The following is a 24,064-nucleotide window of genomic DNA, read 5'->3' as shown; positions in this document are numbered from 1 at the left end:
CTCGAACACGCTAGCAGCAGCGTGGGCGGGGGTCAGAGGCAGGAGAAAGCAGGTTGGTGCTGCAGACGTTGGGGGCGAGCTCTAGACCTAAGGCAGGTCAGAGGTCGCTCACTCGCGACGCGCAGCGCCAGCCATTAAGAAGGGAGGGGGGAGGGAGGAGCAGCTGGGAGGCGGGAGGGAGCGGCGAATGGAGGTGCGGGGGGGCGGGGCCGCAGGGATGCAGCGGCAAGGGGGAAATCGGCAAGGGGGAGCGCCCAAGGGGCGAAAACCAGGGAAAAAAGCAAGGCACAAAACAGCAAAAAACAGGCACAAATACAAATATGGCACAAATTACAATCGGGGTACAGCAATCAGAGGGGCACAACGGGGGCAGATGCGCAGGAGGCAAGTCGCTTGAGAAAAATAGAAATGCACTTACAGGACGGCGAAATGTGGCACAATCAGAAGGGGCACAACGGGGGCAGAAGCGCAAGGAGGCAAGGCGCTGAAAATTAGAAAAACACTTACAGGACGGCAGAAAGCGTCACACAGGTCAAGTGAAGCTTACTAGAGCCCACTAGACACCAGGGATGAGGCACAGGAGGATGCCTGCGGGTGGAGGAGGGCCTCGAACACGCTAGCAGCAGCGTGGGCGGGGGTCAGAGGCAGGAGACAGCAGGTTGGTGCTGCAGACGTGGGGGGTGAGCTCTAGACCTAAGGCAGGTCAGAGGTCGCTCACTCGCGACGCGCAGCGCCAGCCATTAAGAAGGGAGGGGGGAGGGAGGAGCAGCTGGGAGGCGGGAGGGAGCGGCGAATGGGGGTGCGGGGCGGGCAGCAGGGAGGCAGCGGCAAGGGGAGATCGGCAAGGGGGAGCGCCCAAGGGGCGAAAACCAGGGAAAAAAGCAAGGCACAAAACAGCAAAAAACAGGCACAAATACAAATATGGCACAAATTACAATCGGGGTACAGCAATCAGAGGGGCACAACGGGGGCAGATGCGCAGGAGGCAAGTCGCTTGAGAAAAATAGAAATGCACTTACAGGAGGGCGAAAAGTGGCACAATCAGAAGGGGCACAACGGGGGCAGAAGCGCAAGGAGGCAAGGCGCTGAAAATTAGATAAACACTTAAAGGACGGCAGAAAGCAGCACACGGGTCAAGTGAAGCTTACTAGAGCCCACTAGACACCAGGGATGAGGCGCAGGAGGATGCCTGCGGGTGGAGGAGGGCCTCGAACACGCTAGCAGCAGCGTGGGCGGGGGTCAGAGGCAGGAGACAGCAGGTTGGTGCTGCAGACGTGGGGGGTGAGCTCTAGACCTAAGGCAGGTCAGAGGTCGCTCACTGGCGACGCGCAGCACCAGCCATTAAGAAGGGAGGGGGGAGGGAGGAGCAGCTGGGAGGCGGGAGGGAGCAGCGAATGGGGCCGCGGGGGCGGGGCCGCAGGGAGGCAGCGGCAAGGGGAGGTCGGCAAGGGGGAGCGCCCAAGGGGCGAAAACCAGGGAAAAAAGCAAGGCACAAAACAGCAAAAAACAGGCACAAATACAAATATGGCACAAATTACAATCGGGGTACAGCAATCAGAGGGGCACAACGGGGGCAGATGCGCAGGAGGCAAGTCGCTTGAGAAAAATAGAAATGCACTTACAGGACGGCGAAAAGTGGCACAATCAGAAGGGGCACAACGGGGGCAGAAGCGCAAGGAGGCAAGGCGCTGAAAATTAGAAAAACACTTACAGGACGGCAGAAAGCGTCACACGGGTCAAGTGAAGCTTACTAGAGCCCACTAGACACCAGGGATGAGGCGCAGGAGGATGCCTGCGGGTGGAGGAGGGCCTCGAACACGCTAACAGCAGCGTGGGCGGGGGTCAGAGGCAGGAGACAGCAGGTTGGTGCTGCAGACGTGGGGGGTGAGCTCTAGACCTAAGGCAGGTCAGAGGTCGCTCACTGGCGACGCGCAGCACCAGCCATTAAGAAGGGAGGGGGAGGGAGGAGCAGCTTGGAGGCGGGAGGGAGCAGTGAATGGGGCCGCGGGGGGGCGGGGCCGCAGGGAGGCAGCGGCAAGGGGAGATCGGCAAGGGGTAGCACCCAAGGGGCGAAAACCAGGGAAAAAAGCAAGGCACAAAACAGCAAAAAACAGGCACAAATACAAATATGGCACAAATTACAATCGGGGTACAGCAATCAGAGGGGCACAACGGGGGCAGATGCGCAGGAGGCAAGTCGCTTGAGAAAAATAGAAATGCACTTACAGGACGGCGAAAAGTGGCACAATCAGAAGGGGCACAACGGGGGCAGAAGCGCAAGGAGGCAAGGCGCTGAAAATTAGAAAAACACTTACAGGACGGCGGAAAGCGGCACACGGGTCAAGTGAAGTTTACTAGAGCCCACTAGACACCAGGGATGAGGCGCAGGAGGATGCCTGCGGGTGAAGGAGGGCCTCGAACACGCTAGCAGCAGCGTGGGCGGGGGTCAGAGGCAGGAGACAGCAGGTTGGTGCTGCGGACGTGGGGGGCGAGCTCTAGACCTGAGGCAGGTCAGAGGTCGCTCACTGGCGACGCGCAGTGCCAGCCATTAAGAAGGGAGGGGGGAGGAGCAGCTGGGAAGCGGGAGGGAGCAGCGAATGGGGGCGCGAGGGGGGCGGGCCGCAGGGAGGAAGCGGCAAGGGGAGATCGGCAAGGGGGAGCGCCCAAGGGGCGAAAACCAGGAAAAAAAGCAAGGCACAAAACAGCAAAAAACAGGCACAAATACAAATATGGCACAAATTACAATCGGGGTACAGCAATCAGAGGGGCACAATGGGGGCAGATGCGCAGGAGGCAAGTTGCTTGAGAAAAAAAGAAATGCACTTACAGGACGACGAAAATTGGCACAATCAGAAGGGACACAACGGGAGCAGAAGCGCAAGGAGGTAAGGCGCTGAAAATTAGAAAAACACTTCCAGGCCGGCGGAAAGCAGCACACGGGTCAAGTGAAGCTTACTAGAGCCCACTACACCAGGGATGAGGCGCAGGAGGATGCCTGCGGGTGGAGGAGGGCCTCGAACACGCTAGCAGCAGCGTGGGCGGGGGTCAGAGGCAGGAGACAGCAGGTTGGTGCTGCGGACGTGGGGGGTGAGCTCTAGACCGACTAGCTCCGACTCGCCAAACGTTCCCACTTTACAGAATGCCTAAACAACAACGCGCACGACAGCAAGGAGCTCTTCTGCATCGTGAAGGAGCTCTCCAACCCCAGCGCCAACGTTAGCAATGTCCCACCATCCCAGAAACTCTGCGACGCACTCTCCACCTTCTTTTACCAGAAAATCGCCGCCATCCACAACAGCCTCAACACCACACCTCCGCCAGACCCCACCCCTGACAACTCCTTCTACGCCGACCGCCTCACCACCTGGACCCACGTAGACGACGACGAAACCCGAAAGACCATGAACTCCATCCACTCAGGATCCCACTCAGACCCCTGCCTACACCACGTCTACAACAAAGCCGACTCCACCATCGCTCCCCATCTTCGCAAGATCATCAACCTTTCCTTCGACACTGCAACCTTCCCGGACAGCTGGAAGCACGCCGATATCCAAGCCCTCCTCAAAAAACCCAAGGCTGACCTCAACGACCTCAAAAACTTCCGCCCGATCTCCCTCCTCTCCTTCGCAGCGAAGGTCATCGAGAAGATCGTCAACGCCCAGCTCACCCGCTACCTCGAAGACAACTCCATCCTAGACCCATCCCAATCCGGATTCAGACGAAATCACAGCACCGAAATTGCGCTCCTCGCCGCCACAGATGACATCAGACAGCAAATGGACAACGGCGAGACTTCAGCCCTCATCCTTCTAGACCTCTCCGCTGCCTTCGATACGGTATGCCACCGCACCCTACTAACCCGCCTCCACGAAGCCGGAATACAAGACAAAGCCCTCAACTGGATCTCCTCATTTCCCTTCGGCAGAACCCAGAGAGATGCCGACTATCACCCTTCCGCTCCGAAGCCACCAACCTCATCTGCGGCGTCCCCCAAGGCTCCTCACTTAGCCCGAAGCTGTTCAACGTCTACATGGCACCAGTCGCACAACTGGCCCGTCAGCACAACCTCAGCATCCTCTCCTACGCTGACGACACCCAGCTCATCCTCTCCCTCACCAATGACCAACACACCACCAAAGCCAACCTCCACGAGGGATTGAAATCCATCGCCGAATGGATGAGAAACAGCCGCCTAAAATTAATCTCGACAAGACGGAAGTCCTCATCCTCGGACGCACCCCCTCGGCCTGGGACCACTCCTGGTGGCCCACCGCACTGGGACCCCCCCCTACTCCAGCCAACCACGCATGCAATCTCGTGTCATCCTCGACTCCGCCCTCACCATGTCCAAACAGGTCAACGCAGTCTCATCCTCCTGCTTCAATACCCTTCACATGCTCTGTAGAATCTACAAGTGGATCCCGACGGAAACCAGAAAAACGGTGATCCAGGCCCTCGTCAGTAGCAGACTGGACTACGACAACGCACTCTACACAGGCATCCCAGCAAAAGACATCCAACGACTCCAACGCATCCAGAACGCATCCGCCCGCCTGATCCTCGACGTACCCCGCCGATGCCACATCTCCCACCACCTGAAGGACCTCCACTGGCTCCCCGTGGACAAAAGGATCACCTTTAAACTACGCACACAAAGCACTACACAACGCCGGACCCGCCTACCTGAACAACAGACTCAACTTCTACGTCCCCTCCCGCCAACTCCGCTCTGCCAACCTCTCCCTCGCCATCATTCCTCGAATCCAACGCAAGACCTCCGGCGGCAGATCCTTCTCCTACCTCGCCGCCAAGACCTGGAACTCCCTCCCGACCCCCCTGCGCCAGACCCAGGACCTCCTCACCTTCAGGAGACTCCTCAAGACCTGGCTCTTCGACCAATAGCAGCTGCCCCCCCCCCCCCTCAGCGCCTTGAAACCCTAACAGGTACGTAGAGCGCTTTATAAATGTTATGATTGATTGATTGATTGATTGACTGGAAGATCCGACGAGAGTTCTAGGAGGGTCGGATACCAAGGTTAGGACTGCCAGAATGGGGTGACTAAAACTAGAGAAAAATTTTGTCGGCGAACTTGTGCCAGGACCTGAGCAATAAAGAGGAAGGGAGGAAAGGCGTACAGAAGGGAAGGAGGCCACGCTTGGAGAAAAGCGTTGGAAGCCAAGGCTAAAGGATCTGGTCTCCAACTGAAGAAGTTGGGCAGTTGGGAGTTGAGTCTTGAGGCAAAAATGTCTATGGACATTGTACCGAAGATAGAAGAAAGTCGCCTGAATATGAAAGGGTGAAGCCGAATCGCTTGAGTGTGTCTTGAGAACCAATCAGCCACCACATTTATATTGCCTGGGAGATATTCTGCCCTGTCCGAAATATTTTTGTGAAGACAGAACTCCCAGAGACTCTTGGCCAAGAGAGCCATAGGTTTGGATCTTGTACCGCCCAGGCGGTTGATGTAAGTTTCGGCAGATAAATTGTCCATTCTGAGAAGAATGGAGCATTTTACTCTGTCTTTGGTAAAGGACTGGATGGCAAAGGAACCTGTAAGCATCTCTAAAAAGTTTATGTGCATTGACGACTCCTGAACGGACCATGGTCCCCCAGTCGAGTGTGGACCACATCTTGCGCCCCAACCTGTCAGACTTGCATCTGACTCTAAGACAAGATCTGGGGCGGCAGAGCAAATTGTTCTCCAGTTCCAGGCGTCTAAATGAGTCATCCACCATGTGAGTTCTTTTCTGGACTCTGCGTAGAGGACAACCTGATCTGAATATGACAGACCTTGTTGAAGATGATGGATCTTGAGCCTCTGAAGGGCTCTGCAATGAAGAGGGCCCGGGAAAATGGCCTGGATGGAAGAAGAAAGGAGGCCTACGAGACGTGCCAGTGCTCTGAGGGAAGAATAAGGGAGAGACAAGGCATGACAAATTTCTTTCTTTATTAAAGAGACTTTGCATTGAGGAAGCTGGAGAATCGACTCGGTAGTGTTGACGAGGAACCCCAGAAACTCGAGTTTGTGAAGGTACTAGGGCTGACTTCTCGAGATTTATAAGGAAGCCAGACGAGAAAGAAGGTCTTGACAAATTTTTTTTTGAATTACCAGGGAAGACTTGTCCTGAGCCATAATTAGGAAGTTGTCAAGATAGACGATCAGTCTTATCCCCTGAGCCCTGAGGAAGGCTATCACAGGTTTGAGTATCTTGGTGAAACACCAAGGGGCGGAAGAAAGAACGAAGGGAAGCGTTTTGAATCGAAAGAAAGTATTTTCCCACTGGAATTGAAGACATTTTCTGAAAGAGGGATGTACCGGCACTGAGAGATAGGCGTCTTGAAGATCTATGCAAACTAACCAGTCGTTGTGAAGGAGGAGATCCCTGAGATGGAGTATAGTTTTCATCTTGAAATGATGATAAACCACAAAGTTGTTGAACTCCTTTAGGTTTATGACAGGGCGAGGTTTTTTGTTCTTTTTCTGAACCAGAAAGATATTGCTGAGAATCCCGGAAGAGTCGGGCACCACTTCCTCTATAGCTTGCCTTGATAGTAAAGCCTGTATCTTGTCCTGAATGAGGCGAGATTGTTCGCGAGAAAAAAGGAGAGGACGAGGAAGAAAGGGCTGACAAGTGGTCTGATAGAGATCTATGCAATAGCCTTGGACGGTCTGAATTACCCAAGGATCGGAAGTTATTGACTGGGGAGGTAGAATTGGGGTTTGTATCCTTGGTAGACGTCGAGCTGGTTGGTTTGGGAGTAGGAGCCTCTGTTGAGGGATTGACCTCTTGCTGAGAAGCAGCCGGCAAAACGACTCCTTCCTTTGCCGGCCCTTCCAAAAACCCGATTGGAAAAAAATATTTTCATGGAAGAATGGGCTTTATCCAGGGAGTTGAAGGTAGAGACATACTTGCTCATCTCTTTAATGAATGAGTCTCCAAAAGAAGACAATCAGCCTTAAGACCTTCTTCCTTGGAAGCAAGAGAGCTAAGCTTGGGGTCAATCCTGAGAAGGCTTTTGCGGCGTTCTTGTGAAATGTAGGAGTTGGCATTGCCCAACATGCAAATCGCCCGTTGAGCCCAATTGGAGAGGATATCCGGATACACTTGTGAGCCATCAATTTTGGCTTCCTCAGCGACGTCAAAAATCCTGGTGAGGGGACCAACCAAGTCTAGAAGTCTGTCCTGACAATTTGACCAGGCCCGGTCAACTCCTTTTTTAGGGTCTTTCCCAAATTTTGTGAAGAAGAGTAGCATATTGGGGCCAATGGTGGGGTGCCTGTAATCTTACAAGGAAGGGAGGGTCTGGGACATTCAGATTTTAATTTATTTCTGGATGACTTTTCCCGGGGATGGCGGAGATAGAAGGAAACATAATCCGAAGCATGGTCAGAGGGAAACCACTCAGAGGAATTGGGATGATGGATGGAAGTAGGGTCAAACATGGGGTCACCATCAGGGTCTACCAGATCTTCGGGCACTAATTGAGGAGAAGACTCATGAGGAGAAAGTTTACGCCTTTTCTCCGGAGGCCCCTCATAAAAATCATAATTTAGTGTGTCCTGTAAGACATCGTCCCCATCACTGTCTGAGTCCCGTAAATGAAGAATATTAAGGGGGGAGGAGGGGAGCCCCGAGGAATTCGCCTCTCGGGTAGGAGGCCCAGATTTATTAGAAACACCTTTTGAAATCTCATGAGAATGAGACACACGTTTCTTACCTCTCAAAAGAGGATTCGCCTTAGGTGCGTGAAACATTTTAGAAATAGAGGCTTCCAAATTTTTGGAAATGTCCACCATAGACACTGAAACAGCGTGTTGGACTGAATCCTTAATAAAGGATTTAAAATTATCCTTAATGGATTGTGTTTGGTCTTCCTCTGAGATAATGGGGGACAAAAAGGGTAGTATTAGAGAGAAAAAATGGTTAAAATCGATAAAGTGGTGAAGAAACAGGTAATAATCCTGTTAAACCAAAGAAAATCAATCAAGAAGGGGTTAAAAATGCTGGTATTGTTAAGGGGGAGTGACTGCTTGGAGAGGCTGGCCGGGGGGTGTGAGAAGGGCGTGCCACTAACCTGAGGGTAAACACGCTTGAAATACAGCCAAGCGTGTAATGAAGCTGAAGGAAATTCTTCCTTAAACGTTTGTTTAAAGAAAGCAGTCAAGCGTGTGAAGAGGAACACGCTGTGCAGCCGCTTAATGAGGCGGAAAGGAATCGGGAAGAACGCTCGAAAAAAGCAGTCGAGCGTGACAGAATTCAAAGCACACGCTACCGAGCGTGTTAGAAGAATACCAGGAATGCCTTGAATGCCTTTGACTGAGGCGCGGCTGTTAGAACGGTAAATAGAACGTTCTGACAGCCGGCCTGATAGCGCGAAACGGCGCAAATGAAGCGCGAGCGAGCTTGAGTGAAAAATAACGCGGAATACAGTTCAACACGAGTAACAACAAATAACAACCTAAGTAATATGCCAATAAATGTTAGAAATACATAAATAGACAATATACTGAAATAGGAAATATAAATGCGAGCAGAGTACTTATCTTGACTGCGAGCAGCAAGAAAAGAGGGCTTGGTGCTCTCAGTCAAGATAGTTATCCCCTTCTGTGCCCAGGACGTAATGGTTACGTCCTGAGGCACAGTGCTCGTGTGCTCAGAACGTAACCATTACGTCCTGGGCACAGAGCCCAAAGGGAGCGCTAGTGCTCCCTCTGTGGGGTTCCCCTCACCCCCCCAAGGGGGGGGCAAGACCTTCCCCTTCCCCATCCACTCTGACCCCCCCACCCACCCCCTGTGGCGTCAGCGCGCAATCGCGCGCTGATTGTCACAAGGCCTCCTCCTTCACGCTGGAAGCTCAGCTTCCAGCGCGATGATCGGAAGAGAAATGCAAAGCATTTCTCTTCTGCTCACGTGGAGGAGGCAAGAGAGGCTTCAAAGGGAAGGAAAGGAATTTCCTTCCCTTTGAAGTCTCTCTCTGCGTTTCAAAAGCCGGACTGTAAAGCAATCCGGCTTTTGAAACGCCCACTAGACACCAGGGATTTATTTTTCTAAATGAAACTGGCATGAGGGAGCGACCCCTTGGTCAAGGGTCGCTCTCAGGGGGGGATTTTTTTTTAAGGCCTTTTCTGCCCCCCTTAGGGGCAGATCGGCCTATTATTAGGCCGATCTGCCCCCAGGGGGGGCAGAAACCTCTAGGCACCAGGGATTTTTTTTTTATGTTTTGTTTTTGATTTTAGAGGTGGGGAGCGACCCCTTAGGCAAGGGTCGCTCCCATAGGGGCAAATTATATGTAGGCCATTTCTGCCCCCCTTTGGGGCAGATCGGCCTATTTTTATGAGGCCAATCTGCCCTCAAGGGGGACAGAAACCACTAGACACCAAGGAGTTTTTTTTTTTTCTGTGAATTTCACGCAAGGGGAGCGACCCCTTAGGCAAGGGTCGTTCCCCTGGGGGGCAAATTAATTTTAGGCCATTTCTGCCCCCTTTGGGGGCAGGTCAGCCTATTTTAATTAGGCCAATCTGCCCCCAAGGGGGGCAGAAACCACTAGGCACTGGGGATTTTTTTGTTGTTGTTGTTTTACAGATGGGGAGCGACCCCTTAGACAAGGGTCGCTCCCCTGGAGGGGCAAATTGTATTTAGGCCATTTCTGCCCGCTTTGGGGGCAGATTGGCCGATTTTAGGTCAATCTGCCCCCAAGGGAGGCAGAAACCACTAGGCACCAGGGATCTTTTTTTTTGCGCCATCACACAAGGGGAGCGATCTCGTTGGCAAGGGTCGCTCCCCAGAGGGGTGGGGGGCAAATTTATTTTAGGCCATTTCTGCCCCCCCGGGGGAAGATCGGCCTATTGTTATTAGGCCGATCTGCCCATAGGGGGAGCAGAAACCTCTAGGCACCAGGACAAAAAAAAATAATTGTGTTTTTTTTTTTGTTTGTTTGTTTTTTTAGAGATGGGGAGCGACCCATTAGGCAAGGGTCGCTCCCCTGGGGGGCAAATTGTATTTAGACCATTTCTACCCCCCCTTGGGGGCAAATCAGCTGATTTTAGGTCGGGCAGAAACAACTAGGCACCGGGGATCTGGTTTTTTTGTGTCAATGTCACGCAGGGGGAGCGACCCTGTAGGCAAGGGTCGCTCCCCAGGGGGGGTTGGGAATTTATTTTAGGCCATTTCTGCCCCCCCTGGGGCCGGCTGATCTAGAGGCCAAAATCCACAGGTAGGCACTTTGCAAAAAACACCTCTGTTTTCTGTGAAAAAATGTGATGTGTCCACATTGTGTTTTGGGCCATTTCCTTTTGTGGACGCTAGGCCTACCTACACAAGTGAGGTACCATTTTTATCGGGAGACTTGGGGGAACGCTGGGTGGAAGGAAATTTGTGGCTCCTCTCAGATTCCAGAACTTTCTGTCACCGAAATGAGAGGAAAAAGTGTTTTTTTTTGGCCAGGTTTTGAGGTTTGCAAAGGATTCTGGGTAGCAGAACCTGGTCAGAGCCCCACACGTCACCCCATCTTGGATTCCCCTAGGTTTCTAGTTTTCAAAAATGCACTGGTTTGCTAGGTTTCCCCAGATGCCGACTGAGCTAGAGGCCAAAATCCACAGGTAGGCACTTTGCAAAAAACACCTCTGTTTTCTGTGAAAAAATGTGATGTGACCACGTTGTGTTTTGAGCCATTTCCTTTCGTGGGCGCTAGGCCTACCCACACAAGTGAGGTACCATTTTTATCGGGAGACTTGGGGGAACACAGAATAGCAAAACAAGTGTTATTGCCCCTTGTCTTTCTCTACATGTTTTCCTTCCAAATGTAAGGCAGTGTGTAAAAAAGACGTCTATTTGAGAAATGCCCTATAATTCACATGCTAGTATGGGCACCCCGGAATTCAGAGATGTGCAAATAACCACTGCTTCTCAACACCTTATCTTGTGGCCATTTTGGAAATACAAAGGTTTTCTTGATACCTATTTTTCACTTTTTATATTTCAGCAAATGAATTGCTGTATACCGGGTATAGAATAAAAACCCATTGCATGGTGCAGCTCATTTATTGGCTCTGGGTACCTAGAGTTCTTGATGAACCTACAAGCCCTATATATCTCCGCAAACAGAAGAGTCCAGGTGACGTAACGGTATATTGCTTTCAAAAATCTGACATCGCAGGAAAAAGTTACAGCGTAAAACGTGGAGAACAATGGTTGATTTTTCACCTCAATTTCAATATTTTTTTATTTCAGCTGTTATTTTCTGTAGGAAACACTTGTAGGATCTACACAAATGACCCCTGGCTGAATTCAGAATTTTGTCTACTTTTCAGAAATGTTTAGCTTTCTGGGATCCAGCATTGGTTTCTCACCAATTTTTGGTCACTAACTGGAAGGAGGCCGAAAGCACAAAAAATAGTAAAAATGGGGTATATCCCAGTAAAATGTCAAAATTTATTGAAAAATTGGGTTTTCCAATTCCAGTTTGCCTGTTCCTGAAAGCTGGGAAGATGGTGATCTTGCCACCACAAACCCTTTGCTGGTGCCATTTTCAGGGAAAAAAACACGAGCTGCCTTCCGCAGTCCTTTTTTCCCCATTTAAAAAAAAAAAAAAAATAATTCACTGTATTTTGGCTAATTTCTTGGTCTCCTTCAGGGGAACCCACAAAGTCTGGGTACCTCTAGAATCCCTAGGATGTTGGAAAAAAAGGACCCACATTTGGCGTGGGTAGCTTACGTGAACAAAAAGTTATGGGGGCCTAAGGGCCAACTGCCCCAAATAGCCCAAAAAAGGCTCGGCACAGGAGGGGGAAAAGGCCTGGCAGCGAAGAGGCTCGTTGTGTGATTGGTTGGCCTCATTATGACGCAGTTTTGTAGTTTTTTTCCCAGGGATTCTGGGATTTATAGTTCTTGGCTGCTGTTTGAAATAAAGCATGAAAAGAAAAGCATAATACGACCTCCTGTCTTCCTCGCCATAAAGTGGATGCCCTTCATTTCCAATGTATGCCTTTGTTATCAGGACACTGGTTTACATGGGCACCAGGGGTTACTGTCGGTGACATTTACATTAGAAGTTTGACCTGTTTCCCGCCCTCATCCCCTGATTTCTACGGATAAACTAAGGGTGGGGCGTGGAAGTTGAAGATGAACCTGTCTCCTAGAGCCATCTTTATAGGACGAGTATTACACGAGGGCCACTGTGTGAAGCTGTTACCGCCCCACCAGAGCCTTCCAGATTGCAACAAACGATTTACAAATGTTGTTGCTGCCAGCTGAACGCGGTCACCCAAACGGCAACGTGGCATTTTGCATGCGGTTCCGGATATCATTGCTTGGGTTGTGTTTTGCTGGTTTACTTACTATTCCCGCTGCAACGTGCATGGCCTTAGCATGTGGGGCGGTAATCACTGTACCCGAAGTAACAATCAGAGATAAGGACCCCGGCACTCCTCCCTCGCCCTTCCGCCATCCTCTGGTCGGCAGGCTCCCGTTACTGCAGCCTCCCCTTGCTTAAGAGCTCTTCCTCACTCTGTGCAAAAGAAAACGAGTGTATAGTGTGATTTGCGGTATTTCATTTTATCCTGTTAATGAAAGCAAAAAAAATTAATTAAAAAAAAAAAAAAAAAGATTGGCCCGTACGGGGATCGAACCCGCGACCTTGGCGTTATTAGCACCACGCTCTAACCAACTGAGCTAACCGGCCACTTTTTAAATGTGTGTGTGGAGAGTATTTTATTGAGCAAAAAGAAGGGGCGTACCACAACACTATGTGTTTATGTGTACCCAGTCACTCACCTACAATGTGACAGAATATGTTCATAAAAATCGGATCTTCCATTTCCGCATCATTAACGCAAACACACACGTACACCTACCCTCTTCATTTTCCACACATTAGCCTGGTACAATACCAAACAATGCTGAGTACAACCGTGCCATTTGTGTGTGCCTAGTTTGTTTGTGCACACTAGTCTTACTCATAGCAGGAAGAGCACTGACAGTAAGAGTGCAAGCGCCCCCTGCGCATGGAACCTGTACTACAGAGGAACATCAGTGCAATTGTCAGTCACACTCAGAAATAGCGTTCCTCGCACACATGGTACAGCTGAAGAGCAAGCAACAGTCGTGCAAGCGACCCTTCTAATGCTTGGAGGGAAGCTGATAAAGGAGCAGAGCGAGCCTGCAACGAATGTAAGCAAGCAATGGTAAAGCCGATAGGTCTGACCTTGGCAAGCATGCAATGTGTTTCTGATTTTTTTTTTTTTGCAAATATGTGCAAAAGACAGTAAAACTAAGGATTTGCAGCAGTTGTGCAATTTGCCTTTTCTTAATTACATGAAATACCGGGAAAAGTATGCAAAATTATGTGCGATGTAAAACCTGGCGTTTGGCGCTATACTTTATTAGGCAATGTGTCCTCACAATCATCTGCATTGCAAGGACTCATTTTTGGTAAAAAAAAAAAAAGTGCAAAAATACAAGCGGTTCAGACGCCAGGTACTCGTATTCTGGTCCTTTGCCTCGTTCCAGTGCCCGCGAGCTAAATGTATATTCCAAACACCTCGTAAATCTGTAGTGTGGCATAATATCATAATTACGTGAATTGACAAAACAAGCCTTGCTAGCTGCAAATCGTGCGTTTGGCGTTTTTGGACGCTGCTGGGGCCCAGGAGGGACCAGGAGGTCGCAAATTGGACCTGAAGAGAGAGGGGACGTCGAGCAAGACAAAGAGCCCTCACTGAAGAAGGTAGCACCTGGAGAAGTGCCAGAAACAGGCACTACGAGGATGCGTGAAACGGTGCTCGCCGAAGTTGCACAAAGGAGTCCCACGTCGCCGGAGACCAACTTAGAAAGTCGTGCAATGCAGGTTAGAGTGCCGTGGACCCAGACTTGGCTGTGCACAAAGGATTTCCGCCGGAAGTGCACAGGGGCCGGAGTAGCTGCAAAGTCGCGGTTCCCAGCAATGCAGCCCAGCGAGGTGAGGCAAGGACTTACCTCCACCAAACTTGGACTGAAGAGTCACTGGACTGTGGGGGTCACTTGGACAGAGTCGCTGGATTCGAGGGACCTCGCTCGTCGTGCTGAGAGGAGACCCAAGGGACCGGTAATGCAGCTTTTTGGTGCCTGCGGTTGCAGGGGGAAGATTCCGTCGACCCACGGGAGATTTCTTCGGAGCTTCTGGTGCAGAGAGGAGGCAGGCTACCCCCACAGCATGCACAAGCAGGAAAACAGTCGAGAAGGCGGCAGGATCAGCGTTACAGAGTTGCAGTAGTCGTCTTTGCTACTATGTTGCAGGTTTGCAGGCTTCCAGCGCGGTCAGCAGTCGTTTCCTTATCAGAAGGTGAAGAGAGAGATGCAGAGGAACTCGGATGAGCTCTTGCATTCGTTATCTAAAGTTTCCCCAGAAACAGAGACCCTAAATAGCCAGAAAAGAGGGTTTGGCTACTTAGGAGAGAGGATAGGCTACTAACACCTGAAGGAGCCTATCAGCAGGAGTCTCTGACATCACCTGGTGGCACTGGCCACTCAGAGCAGTCCAGTGTGCCAGCAGCACCTCTGTTTCCAAGATGGCAGAGGTCTGGAGCACACTGGAGGAGCTCTGGACACCTCCCAGGGGAGGTGCAGGTCAGGGGAGTGGTCACTCCCCTTTCCTTTGTCCAGTTTCGCGCCAGAGCAGGGGCTAAGGGGTCCCTGAACCCTAAACCGGTGTAGACTGGCTTATGCAGAATTGGGCACCTCTGTGCCCAACAAAGCATTTCCAGAGGCTGGGGGAGGCTACTCCTCCCCTGCCTTCACACCATTTTCCAAAGGGAGAGGGTGTCACACCCTCTCTCAGAGGAAGTTCTTTGTTCTGCCATCCTGGGCCAGGCCTGGCTGGACCCCAGGAGGGCAGCTGCCTGTCTGAGGGGTTGGCAGCAGCAGCAGCTGCAGTGAAACCCCAGGAAGGGCAGTTTGGCAGTACCAGGGTCTGTGCTACAGACCACTGGGATCATGGGATTGTGCCAACTATGCCAGGATGGTATAAAGGGGGCAATTCCATGATCATAGACATGTTACATGGCCATATTCGGAGTTACCATGGTGAAGCTACATATAGGTAGTGACCTATATGTAGTGCACGCGTGTAATGGTGTCCCCGCACTCACAAAGTTCAGGGAATTGGCTCTGAACAATGTGGGGGCACCTTGGCTAGTGCCAGGGTGCCCTCACACTAAGTAACTTTGCACCCAACCTTTACCAGGTAAAGGTTAGACATATAGGTGACTTATAAGTTACTTAAGTGCAGTGTAAAATGGCTGTGAAATAACGTGGACGTTATTTCACTCAGGCTGCAGTGGCAGGCCTGTGTAAGAATTGTCAGAGCTCCCTATGGGTGGCAAAAGAAATGCTGCAGCCCATAGGGATCTCCTGGAACCCCAATACCCTGGGTACCTCAGTACCATATACTAGGGAATTATAAGGGTGTTCCAGTAATCCAATGTAAATTGGTAAAAATGGTCACTAGCCTGTCAGTGACAATTTGGAAAGAAATGAGAGAGCATAACCACTGAGGTTCTGATTAGCAGAGCCTCATTGAGACAGTTAGTCACTACACAGGTAACACATTCAGGCACACTTATGAGCACTGGGGCCCTGGGTTACCAGGGTCCCAGTGACACATACAACTAAAACAACATATATACAGTGAAAAATGGGGGTAACATGCCAGGCAAGATGGTACTTTCCTACACAACCCCCCCCCAAACGAAGGACAATAAGACTAGCCATTACCTGATGAGTCTTCATTGTCTAAGTGGAAATATCTGGAGAGTCCATCTGCATTGGAGTGGCTACTCCCAGGTCTATGTTCCACTGTATAGTCCATTCCCTGTAGGGATATGGACCACCTCAACAATTTAGGATTTTCACCTTTCATTTGTTTTAGCCAAAGTAGAGGTTTGTGGTCTGTCTGAACAATGAAGTGAGTGCCAAACAGGTATGGCCTCAACTTCTTCAGAGCCCAGACCACAGCAAAGGCCTCCCTCTCAATGGCAGACCAACGCTTTTCTCTAGGGGTCAACCTCCTACTAATAAAAGCAACAGGTTGATCCTGGCCCTCAGAATTAAGTTGTGATAGGACTGCCCCTACTCCTAATTCAGATGCATCAGTCTGGACATAGAATTTTTTAGAGTAACAAGGGCTTTTCAGGACAGGTGCAGAGCACATGGCCTGCTTCAGCTCCTCAAAAGCTTTCTGACAGTTTGCTGTCCATAATACCTTTTTAGGCATTTTCTTGGATGTGAGGTCATTAAGAGGGGCTGCAATGGAGCCATAGTTCTTAATGAACCTCCTGTAATACCCACTGAGGCCTAGGAAGGCTCTCACCTGAGTCTGAGTGGTAGGGGGAACCCAATCAATAATAGTTTGGATTTTCCCCTGAAGTGGTGCAATCTGTTCCCCACCAACAAGGTGTCCCAGATAAACCACCTTACCCTGCCCTATCTGGCACTTTGAAGCCTTGATAGTGAGGCCTGCCTTTTGCAGGGCCTCCAAAACTTTCCATAGGTGGACCAGGTGATCATCCCAACTGGAGCTAAAGACAGCTATATGGTCCAAATATGCTGCACTGAAAGCTTCCAGCCCTTGCAGGACTGTGTTCACCAACCTCTGAAAAGTGGCAGGTGCATTTTTCAAACCAAAAGGCATTACAGTAACCTGGTAATGTCCTCCAATGGTAGAAAATGCAGTCTTAGATTTAGCATCTTCTGATAATTTGATCTGCCAATACCCTGCAGTCAAATCAAAAGTGCTTAGATACTTGGCAGATGCCAGTGTATCTATAAGCTCATCTGCCCTGGGTATAGGGTGAGCATCAGTTTTGGTTACCAAGTTGAGACCTCTATAGTCTACACAAAACCGCATTTCCTTCTTTCCATCTTTAGAATTGGGTTTTGGTACCAGTACCACAGGAGAAGCCCATGGACTGTCAGAGTGCTCAACCACTCCTAGTTCCAACATTTTCTGAACTTCTTGCTTTATGCAGTCCCTGACATGGTCAGGCTGCCTATAGATCTTACTTTTGACAGGTAAACTGTCTCCAGTATCTATAGTGTGCTCACACCAAGAAGTGGTGCCTGGCACAGTAGAGAAGAGTTCTGAAAATTGTCCTAGGAGATTTATGCAATTGTCTTTCTGCTCAGCAGTAAGACAATCAGCCAAAACTACACCTTCCACAAGAGCATCTTGATCTGTGGAAGAGAAGAGATCAGGTAGAGGATCACTATCTTCTTCCTGTCCCTCATCTGTTGCCATGAGCAGGGTGAGATCAGCCCTGTCATAGTAGGGTTTCAGGCGGTTGACATGGAGCACCCTAAGGGGACTCCTGGCAGTGCCTAAGTCAACCAAGTAGGTGACTTCACCCTTCTTTTCAACAATTGTGTGGGGACCACTCCATTTATCTTGGAGTGCTCTTGGGGCCACAGGCTCCAAGGCCCACACTTTCTGCCCTGGTTGGTACTGAACCAAAACAGCCTTCTGATCATGCCATTGCTTCTGGAGCTCTTGGCTGGCCTGAAGGTTTTTACTGGCCTTTTTCATGTACTCAGCCATCCTTGATCTGAGGCCAAGTACATAATCCACAATATCCTGCTTAGGAGCTTTTAAAGGTTGTTCCCAACCCTCCTTTACAAGTGTGAGTGGACCCCTAACAGGGTGTCCAAAAAGAAGTTCAAAGGGGCTGAAGCCCACTCCTTTTTGGGGTACCTCCCTGTAGGCAAAAAGGAGGCATGGTAGAAGGATATCCCATCTCCTGCGGAGTTTTTCAGGGAGACCCATAATCATGCCTTTGAGAGTTTTATTAAATCTCTCCACCAGTCCATTTGTTTGTGGATGATAGGGTGTTGTGAACTTGTACGTTACACCACACTCCTTCCACATGGCCTTTAAGTATGCAGACATGAAATTGCTTCCCCTGTCTGATACTACTTCCTTTGGGAAGCCCACCCTGGAAAATATTCCCAGGAGGGCCTTTGCCACTGCAGGAGCTGTAGTGGTCCTTAAAGGAATTGCTTCAGGATATCTTGTGGCATGGTCCACTACCACTAAGATAAACCTATTGCCTGAAGCAGTAGGAGGGTCAAGGAGACAACTATGTCGACCCCTACCCTTTCAAAGGGAACCCCAACCACAGGCAGTGGGATAAGGGGTGCCTTTGGAGTGCCACCTGTCTTGCCACTGGCTTGACAGGTTTCACAGGACTTACAAAATTCCTTTGTGTCCTCAGACATCCTAGGCCAATGAAACAATGGAACCAATCTGTCCCAAGTTTTCATTTGACCCAGGTGCCCAGCTAGGGGAATGTCATGTGCCAGTGTTAGGAGGAACTTTCTGTACTCCTGAGGAATCACTAATCTCCTGGCAGCTCCAGGTTTAGGATCCCTATGCTCAGTGTACAAGAGGTTGTCCTCCCAGTAAACTCTGTGAGAGTCACTGACATCCCCATTAGCCTGTTTGACAGCTTGCTGTCTGAGACCCTCTAATGTGGGACAGGTTTGCTGTGCCACACTCAGCTCCTCTCTGGCAGGCCCCCCTTCACCCAAAAGCTCAGCAGTGTCTGCTTCCAGCTCCTCTGGTGTAGGTTCTGCACAGGGAGGGAATTCTTCTTCCTCAGAATTAGAATCCACTGTAGAGGGAGGGATAGTAGGAAGTGGTTTGCTTCTACTAGCCCTAGCTTTAGGGAGCACTTGGTCCATTGTTCCAGGATCCAAGCTTCCCTGTCCTTTTTGCTTTTTGGCCTGAGCCGTTGTCAAAGCAAAAATATGCCCTGGGATGCCCAGCATTGCTGCATGGGCCTCCAACTCCACATCTGACCAAGCTGATGTCTCCAAATCATTCCCTAATAGACAGTCTACAGGTAAATCTGAAGCTACCACAACTTTCTTTGGACCAGTTACCCCTCCCCAGTTGAGATTTACAACAGCCATGGGGTGGCTTTGTGTTATGTTGTGAGCATCGGTTACTTGGTACTGGTGTCCAAGTATGTGTTGTTCAGGGTGCACCAGTTTCTCAATCACCATTGTGACACTGGCACCTGTGTCCCTGTAGGCCTGGACCTCAACACCATTTATTAGGGTTAGTTGCTTGTACTTCTCCAAGTTATGGGGGCAAGCAACCAAAGTGGCTAAATCAATAGCCCCTTCAGAGACTAAAGTAGCCTCTGTGGTCTCCCTAATCAGACCAACCCCAACTAAATTACCAAAAGTGAGCCCAGCTACTCCCTTGGATTGGCTATTAGTAGGTTTGCTCCCACCACCACTGCTATTAGTAGGGACACTAGGTGTAGCAGTAGGGGTTGTAGTGGTAGGAGCTGTGGTGCCTTTCTTTGGACAACTGGGATCTGTTGTCCAATGGCCTTTTATTTTACATAAATAGCACCATGGTTTCTTTTCCTTGTTCTGATTAAAGGAGGATTTGGACCCACCACCCCCACCAGAGTGTTTTTGTGGGCCTGATGAAGACTCATTTTTAGATTTGTCCCCACCCTTGTCAGAAGACTTACCATCCTTCTTTTTGTTGCCATCTTTGTCACCCCCTATATGAACTTTTCTGTTCACTCTTGTTCTGACCCATTTGTCTGCCTTCTTTCCCAATTCTTGGGGAGAGGTCAGATCAGAGTCCACCAAGTACTGGTGCAACAAATCAGACACACAATTATTAAGAATATGCTCTCTCAGGATCAAGTTATACAGGCTGTCATAATCAGTAACTTTACTGCCATGTAACCACCCCTCCAAGGCCTTCACTGCCTGGTCAATGAAATCAACCCAGTCTTGTGAAGACTCCTTTTTGGTCTCTCTAAACTTTATCCTGTACTGTTCAGTGGTTAAGCCATAACCATCCAGGAGTGCATTCTTAAGAACTTGGAAATTATTAGCATCATTTTCTTTCACAGTAAGGAGCCTATCCCTACCTTTTCCACTAAATGATAGCCATAGGATAGCAGCCCACTGCCTTTGAGGGACATCCTGTACAGCACAGGCCCTCTCAAGTGCAGCAAACCACTTGTTAATGTCATCCCCCTCCTTATAAGGGGGAACTATCTTGTGCAGATTCCTGGAATCATGCTCTTTTGCAGGATGACTATGGGGAATACTGCTGCTGCCACCATGGGTATCTAAACCCAACTTCTGTCTTTCCTTCTCTAATTCAAAAGACTGTCTATCCAAATCCAGCTGTTGCTTTTTAAGCTTCAGTCTGGTTTGTTCCACCCTCAACTTATTGAGTTCCCTCTCTAACATTCTGTCATCAGGGTTGGTGGGAGGGACATTTCTAGAAACAGAGCTATGATGGGAATGAACAGAAGGAGACCTGTCCCTTACAGAAGGCACCCTAACAGCTTGGTTTGCAGAAACATTACTACCAGTATGGTGAGAATAAATGCTTTTGCTATGATGTGAGACAACACTATTTCTTTGGTGTGGCTCATCATCATTACCATCTATGCTAGATTGTCTAGTAATGGGCAGGCTAGGAAGTTTCTTTCCTGAATCTTTTCCTGGGGGAGTCCCTGAATCAGATTGGGAACTATTAGGTACTTTTTCAACAGATGGGGCACCTATGGCCTTATCCTGTTCTCTAAGCATGTTAAGTAACAGTTCCAAGGAAGGATTCTTCCCTACACTCAAACCTCTCTCTATACAGAGACTCCTTGCTCTTTTCCAGCTAAGGTTGTCATATGCAAGTTTGGACAGATCAACACTTTGGCCTGTGCCAGACATTTTTTAGAGAGAATTAAAGTGATAGAAAAAGAGAAAAAAGTTTTCAGAACTTTTTGGAAAGACAGAAAAAAACTTTTTAAACTTTTAAGAACTTTTTGAAAGTTTAGAAGTACTTTTCAGCACTTTAGAAAAGAGTGAAAAGAGGAAATGCAAAACTTTTTGGCTATGTGTATATACACTGACCTTGTTTTGTATATTTTTCTCTTATGAAAAGTACAATGACAAGAGTGGTAAGTAGTCTCAAGCACTTATCCCACCACTGCACAACCAATGTAGGAGGCTGGACTGGCTTGTAGTGAGTACCAAGGGGTACTTGCACCTTGCACCAGGCCCAGTTATCCCTTATTAGTGTATAGGGTGTCTAGCAGCTTAGGCTGATAGATAATGGTAGCTTAGCAGAGCAGCTTAGGCTGAACTAGGAGACGTGTGAAGCTACTACAGTACCACCTAGTGTCATATGCACAATATCATAAGAAAACACAATACACAGTTATACTAAAAATAAAGGTACTTTATTTTTATGACAATATGCCAAAGTAGCTTAGAGTGTACCCTCAGTGAGAGGATAGGAAATATACACAAGATATATATACACAATAGCAAAAATATGCAGTATAGTCTTAGAAAACAGTGCAAACAATGTATAGTTACAATAGGATGCAATGGGGAAACATAGGGATAGGGGCAACACAAACCATATACTCCAAAAGTGGAAAGCGAACCACGAATGGACCCCAAACCTATGTGACCTTGTAGACGGTCGCTGGGACTATTAGAAAATAGTGAGAGTTAGAAAAATAACCCTCCCCAAGACCCTAAAAAGTGAGTGCAAAGTGCACTAAAGTTCCCCTAAGGACAAAGAAGTCGTGTTAGAGGAATAATGCAGGAAAGACACAAACCAGCAATGCAACAACTGTGGATTTCCAATCTAGGATACCTGTGGAACAAGGGGACCAAGTCCAAAAGTCACAAGCAAGTCGGAGATGGGCAGATGCCCAGGAAATGCCAGCTGCGGGTGCAAAGAAGCTTCGACTGGACAGAAGAAGCTGAGGTTTCTGCAGGAACGAAAAGGGCTAGAGACTTCCCCTTTGGTGGACGGATCCCTCTCGCCGTGGAGAGTCGTGCAGAAGTGTTTTCCCGCCGAAAGAACGCCAACAAGCCTTGCTAGCTGCAAATCGTGCGTTTGGCGTTTTTGGACGCTGCTGGGGCCCAGGAGGGACCAGGAGGTCGCAAATTGGACCTGAAGAGAGAGGGGACGTCGAGCAAGACAAAGAGCCCTCACTGAAGCAGGTAGCACCCGGAGAAGTGCCAGAAACAGGCACTACGAGGATGCGTGAAACGGTGCTCGCCGAAGTTGCACAAAGGAGTCCCACGTCGCCGGAGACCAACTTAGAAAGTCGTGCAATGCAGGTTAGAGTGCCGTGGACCCAGGCTTGGCTGTGCACAAAGGATTTTCGCCGGAAGTGCACAGGGGCCGGAGTAGCTGCAAAGTCGCGGTTCCCAGCAATGCAGCCCAGCGAGGTGAGGCAAGGACTTACCTCCACCAAACTTGGACTGAAGAGTCACTGGACTGTGGGGGTCACTTGGACAGAGTCGCTGGATTCGAGGGACCTCGCTCGTCGTGCTGAGAGGAGACCCAAGGGACCGGTAATGCAGCTTTTTGGTGCCTGCGGTTGCAGGGGGAAGATTCCGTCGACCCACGGGAGATTTCTTCGGAGCTTCTGGTGCAGAGAGGAGGCAGGCTACCCCCACAGCATGCACAAGCAGGAAAACAGTCGAGAAGGCGGCAGGATCAGCGTTACAGAGTTGCAGTAGTCGTCTTTGCTACTATGTTGCAGGTTTGCAGGCTTCCAGCGCGGTCAGCAGTCGTTTCCTTATCAGAAGGTGAAGAGAGAGATGCAGAGGAACTCGGATGAGCTCTTGCATTCGTTATCTAAAGTTTCCCCAGAGACAGAGACCCTAAATAGCCAGAAAAGAGGGTTTGGCTACTTAGGAGAGAGGATAGGCTACTAACACCTGAAGGAGCCTATCAGCAGGAGTCTCTGACGTCACCTGGTGGCACTGGCCACTCAGAGCAGTCCAGTGTGCCAGCAGCACCTCTGTTTCCAAGATGGCAGAGGTCTGGAGCACACTGGAGGAGCTCTGGACACCTCCCAGGGGAGGTGCAGGTCAGGGGAGTGGTCACTCCCCTTTCCTTTGTCCAGTTTCGCGCCAGAGCAGGGGCTAAGGGGTCCCTGAACCGGTGTAGATTGGCTTATGCAGAATTGGGCACCTCTGTGCCCAACAAAGCATTTCCAGAGGCTGGGGGAGGCTACTCCTCCCCTGCCTTCACACCATTTTCCAAAGGGAGAGGGTGTCACACCCTCTCTCAGAGGAAGTTCTTTGTTCTGCCATCCTGGGCCAGGCCTGGCTGGACCCCAGGAGGGCAGCTGCCTGTCTGAGGGGTTGGCAGCAGCAGCAGCTGCAGTGAAACCCCAGGAAGGGCAGTTTGGCAGTACCAGGGTCTGTGCTACAGACCACTGGGATCATGGGATTGTGCCAACTATGCCAGGATGGTATAGAGGGGGCAATTCCATGATCATAGACATGTTACTTGGCCATATTCGGAGTTACCATGGTGAAGCTACATATAGGTAGTGACCTATATGTAGTGCACGCGTGTAATGGTGTCCCCGCACTCACAAAGTTCAGGGAATTGGCTCTGAACAATGTGGGGGCACCTTGGCTAGTGCCAGGGTGCCCTCACACTAAGTAACTTTGCACCTAACCTTTACCAGGTAAAGGTTAGACATATAGGTGACTTATAAGTTACTTAAGTGCAGTGTAAAATGGCTGTGAAATAACGTGGACGTTATTTCACTCAGGCTGCAGTGGCAGGCCTGTGTAAGAATTGTCAGAGCTCCCTATGGGTGGCAAAAGAAATGCTGCAGCCCATAGGGATCTCCTGGAACCCCAATACCCTGGGTACCTCAGTACCATATACTAGGGAATTATAAGGGTGTTCCAGTAATCCAATGTAAATTGGTAAAAATGGTCACTAGCCTGTCAGTGACAATTTGGAAAGAAATGAGAGAGCATAACCACTGAGGTTCTGATTAGCAGAGCCTCAGTGAGACAGTTAGTCACTACACAGGTAACACATTCAGGCACACTTATGAGCACTGGGGCCCTGGGTTACCAGGGTCCCAGTGACACATACAACTAAAACAACATATATACAGTGAAAAATGGGGGTAACATGCCAGGCAAGATGGTACTTTCCTACAGCCATCCTCCCTAATTTCACCACTAATTCCTTGCGATCTGTCAGGACATCTGTTATATC

General features: G+C 49.7%; 1 long non-coding RNA gene and 1 other non-coding gene across 2 annotated transcripts in view; both read right to left on the bottom strand.

Annotated features, from left to right (window-relative positions):
- LOC138268162 (uncharacterized) overlaps positions 1-24,064 on the bottom strand; it is an 88,769-nt gene that overhangs the window by 53,156 nt on the left and 11,549 nt on the right. Inside the window, exon 2 of the long non-coding RNA XR_011199941.1 lies at positions 12,343-12,511. This is a non-coding gene — a long non-coding RNA (uncharacterized lncRNA). The remainder of the gene's footprint in view (positions 1-12,342; positions 12,512-24,064) is intronic.
- TRNAI-AAU (transfer RNA isoleucine (anticodon AAU)) lies at positions 12,612-12,685 on the bottom strand. The gene has a single exon. It is a non-coding gene; the product is annotated as a tRNA-Ile (tRNA).

Source organism: Pleurodeles waltl, chromosome 12, assembly GCF_031143425.1.
Source record: "Pleurodeles waltl isolate 20211129_DDA chromosome 12, aPleWal1.hap1.20221129, whole genome shotgun sequence".
Lineage (NCBI taxonomy): Eukaryota > Metazoa > Chordata > Amphibia > Caudata > Salamandridae > Pleurodeles > Pleurodeles waltl.
The sequence above is the reverse complement of the archived record's forward strand: the minus strand, read 5'-3'. Positions and strand labels throughout refer to the sequence as shown.